General features: G+C 50.7%; 1 long non-coding RNA gene across 1 annotated transcript; it reads right to left on the bottom strand.

The window, feature by feature from the left end:
- Positions 1-347: 347 nt before the first annotated feature.
- LOC135372748 (uncharacterized) lies at positions 348-1,081 on the bottom strand. Its single transcript, XR_010416106.1, has 2 exons — positions 990-1,081; positions 348-526 (listed from the first exon to the last, which is right to left on the bottom strand). It is a non-coding gene; the product is annotated as an uncharacterized LOC135372748 (long non-coding RNA).
- Positions 1,082-4,085: the final 3,004 nt, after the last annotated feature.

Consider the following 4,085-nt stretch of genomic DNA (forward strand, 5'->3'; position numbering starts at 1 on the left):
TCGGGAAGTCTGCTTCTGGCAGGAACTGATGAAGCCTGCATGCATTTTCTGGCATGCAACTGGCATGCATTTTCATCAAACGGTAGAACGTCATTAGACGTTCGGCGTGCGGGCGTCAGTAGTAAGTACTGACCACGTTTATCCGGAAACGCACATCTTCGTCTGGACGCCATTAATTAGCAATTAGAGCTAATTGGGACCCCCCACATTAATCAGCACCCTCCAGGGAGCCATCACACTAATTGGGGAATGTCTATCTCGCGTCCAGACCAGTTGTGCGTTTCCGGATAATCGTGGTCATAAAAAATAAAAAAATAGGCAGAAAATAAAATAAAAAGATAAAAATAGAGTGGAGAGAAACAATTTATTCGAAAATCAACGATGCCGCGGCAAAGAAGCCGCTCCGCAACACCCGAGTGACCAGCGTCCGCCATGTTGGTAGTTTGCACCCAGCAGTTGCAGAGATCGATGACAGGTGGCCACTTAGTTGCAAGGCATCACACCAGATGGCGCCACCATCATAGCTCTAGACGAGAAAGACAGAACAAGATACTAGTGGCAGGTAAAAATGGTAGCACTACTAAGCAAGTCTAGGCATGCGAGAGAAAAGGTCTAACCGCTACTGCTAAACAGAAAACAGTACACACCGGGGAAAAAGGCTTACGGGGACGATCACTTAGGCCTAACCACAACACTACGCAGCTAACACAAGGCGGGAACCTCACATCGCTAAACATGCGTCAACAGGCTTGCTCACCGCAAAACAAGTCTAAACATACGAGGAAAAAGGCTTACGGGGGGCGATCGCTTAGGCCTAACCTCAACACTACGCAGCTAACACAAGGCAGGAACCACACATCGCTAAACATGCGTCAACAGGTTTGGACACCGCAAAACAAGTCTAAACATGCGAGAAAAGGCTTAGCACGAGCGCGGTCACCACTAAACACGGCAAACATACGAGAAAAGGAGCGCGTCAAATCACTCACCTTTTCCCCCGCGGCAACTTCCAGGCAGAAACTGAGCGAGCGCGGAGAACACACGTCTGCTCTCTACGAGAGCCAGCCAGAAACTGAGCGAGCGCGCGGAGCGCACGTCCGTCTTCCGTGACAGCCCGAGAGAAACTGAGTGAGGCGACGCGCAGCGGCAGCTATGGATGCGCGCGCGCCCTCTGCTCCACCCGTCCGCGCATGCGCGCGCGCGCGCTCCTAGCTCCCTCTGCGCCGCCCGCGGGTATTTTCAGTTTCGGCTCTCTGCTGCGCGCGCGCTCCTAGCCGCGACGGGTGGCTTCTGAGTTTCACTTTCGTTTCTTTGCGCGCGCGTTTATCTGTATAAAGGCAGCGTGCACCGCGCTCGCGTCATCACTACGTGAAGATGTTCAGTTACCACTCTTTACAAAATTGTTCCCGCGCCCACGCTTCTTGGGAAGAAGTGGAGAAGGAATGTTTCAACGGCGAAAGTCCCCGCAACGAGCTCGTCATCACTGCTTTTCGCTACGTGATAGACATGGTAGGCTTTGGCAATATAGGAGAGATCTCGCCGGGGCCGCTGCAGGAGATGGTGCGTCGGATCTACGCCCGTTACAAGAACGTCTGCATAACGGTTCCTGACAGACCCCTGGGACTAATGAGCGAATTTGTGAGCTTGTCCAACGCAGAATTCAACTACATCGCTGCAGACATCGTGGACCTTCTCGCTCGTGCCATCGCTCATATTAAGCACGCCCTGCGGAAGCAGCGACATTTGCAAGCAGTCTACATCGCCAACCTTGTCATTGATTTATTGAAATACTGATTGGTTATTGACATGCAACGCATTAAACAGTCCGAATAACTTTGACGATACTCTGCATGTTCTTTCACTGAAACATGTTTATTGAATACAAACAAAAGAGTTGGTCAATAGATACCTGCACCCTCCCTCCCTTGTCTGATCATCTCGTAATGCTGCGTACGTGAGATCAGACGTGCCAGAAAAGGGGAATCTTCATCGCAGCGCCGTCATTGCGCGGGTCACTGCGCCAGCACGATGACGGAATGGTAATTCTTTTCGTACACCCATTCCGCTACCACACTGCCACGATGTCCCGTGCTTCTCCTCTCTGAGAGAGAGAGAGAGAGAGAGAAGTATGTCTCGACTAGAACTTTTATTCTCGATTACATGCGCATGCAGCTCTTTGTTCCACGGTTACTCGATGCCTGACGTCGACGGTCTCGGGCTCTCTTCCGGGTTTTCCGGTGCTGCACAAAGAGGGAGTACTATCGTAATGCGATACGCGTCAAAACACTAGGAAAGCTTACCGTATTCGCAGCTCCCATAAGGGAAGGAGTGTACGGCATCCACGAGATAGCGTTTGTCGTCGTAGGGGACCAAGCTCTTCTTGAGTCTCGAAATGGTGTACATCGCTTGCTTTATGCTCTGGATGGTGCACTGCTTCTGAGAGACCGCCTTTTCATTGAACAGAGAATCTCGGTACACTTCGTGCAATAAATGTTTCCGCACCACGTCTTTCTTAACTCCTTTGGCTCTCGCGATCTGTTTGTGTGTCCCAGCCAAGAGAATGCTGTACATTTTCGCTCGGATGGCTACGACTTCCTGAATAACTCCGCCCCCGTCTCGTCTTTGAAGTACCCCATCTGGTTCGCGTGCTCGTCGTTGAAAAGTGGGTGGTCTGGTGGATAGGAAGACAGATCTAACTCACTCTCAATCTTCATCAGCTGCTCTTCCAGGCTTTCACACGTGAGAGAAAAAATTATGCTGTCCGTGTCGCTATAGATCAATTGCACTGGACATGTCAAGCGAGAAAAGAGCGACTCGTAGATGAAGCTGTACATTCCGACTTTGGATATTTCAAGAATGGCAAAGCCCATGTAAAGGGGGTGCGTGCATTTGATGCGGCGTTGTTTCATCTCGTACAAGATGCACTTATCACTCAGAATGCGAAAATGCTGACTGTCGACGGAGCTAGCTTTTCGGAGCGCGCTTTCTTTGTCGTAGGCTAGGGCATACTTTTTCATCCGTCTCACATTTTGTATCGACTTACCGAACGTGCTGTTCGACATGGTTTTGTACAGAAGTCGCTCGAATTTCGTGCTCGCGGCATTCCTCAACGCGACGTTTCTCTGCACGAAGGTTCGCAAAAAGTTGTCTTGGTGGAACGAGAGGATGCTGTGAACACGTTTTATTTTCATGCCCAACCTCACGTACAGAGCGAGCAGTGCATAATGAACGACGTAGCGTTCTTTGTCGTAGCACATCAGCAAGAGTTTCGTTGTGGAAGGGGCGTTCAGCACCAATGCATCTTTCAGGTGACGTTGGTAGGGGGAGAGTTCGTTCTCGTCCACGCACCTGTGTTCGGGTGCCAGGGGAAAATCCCTAGTGAGCGCGTGCAGTTCTTCGGGATATGACAAGTCTACCACGTACACGTAACCCACTTCCGAATCGTGAGGAATGTTGAGAAAATCGATCTCGCTCCACCTTGAAGGATCCACCCACTCAAAACCACCTGTCGGGAGATGGAAAATCATCGCGTACGGGTACAAACTGTTCACGTCGAGGTACTGGATAAAAGTATTTTCTTGCTGGGGATCGTAATCGTCACACCCCTCGTGATTAGCCCGACAGTATCTGTGGAAGCTGTTACAAATGCCTCCCCTGATTCCCTTCTCGATCGTTTCGTACATCTCGCGATCGCTCATGAGCTCGAGTTTGACTTTGGTGAGCTTCAGAGCGCTGCTCCACGCGTAACTGGCGAGGGACACTGTGCATAGGATATCTAACCTATCCGTCTCTAGCGCAATCTTCCTGAAATACAGTATGACGTCGCAGAGCTGACAGGCGTCGAGCGTGACGTAGAGACGCGTGTAACCGCCTAGGTTCTTACATTCGAACAATTCGAAAATCTCGAGGGCGTACTGATAGTCCTCGTCCGTGATCTCTTGGTCGTTCAGGTCGCTTTTGAAAGCTTCCTTTGGCGGTAGTGCGGGCAAATTGTACGCTTCGAAACTGTCGACGAAGGTGTACGGATAAATGCCCTTCCTGAGGAGGCGTCGGAAACGGTCACCAAACATTTGACGGGTACAATG

Source organism: Ornithodoros turicata, chromosome 1, assembly GCF_037126465.1.
Source record: "Ornithodoros turicata isolate Travis chromosome 1, ASM3712646v1, whole genome shotgun sequence".
Taxonomy (NCBI): Eukaryota; Metazoa; Arthropoda; class Arachnida; order Ixodida; family Argasidae; genus Ornithodoros; species Ornithodoros turicata.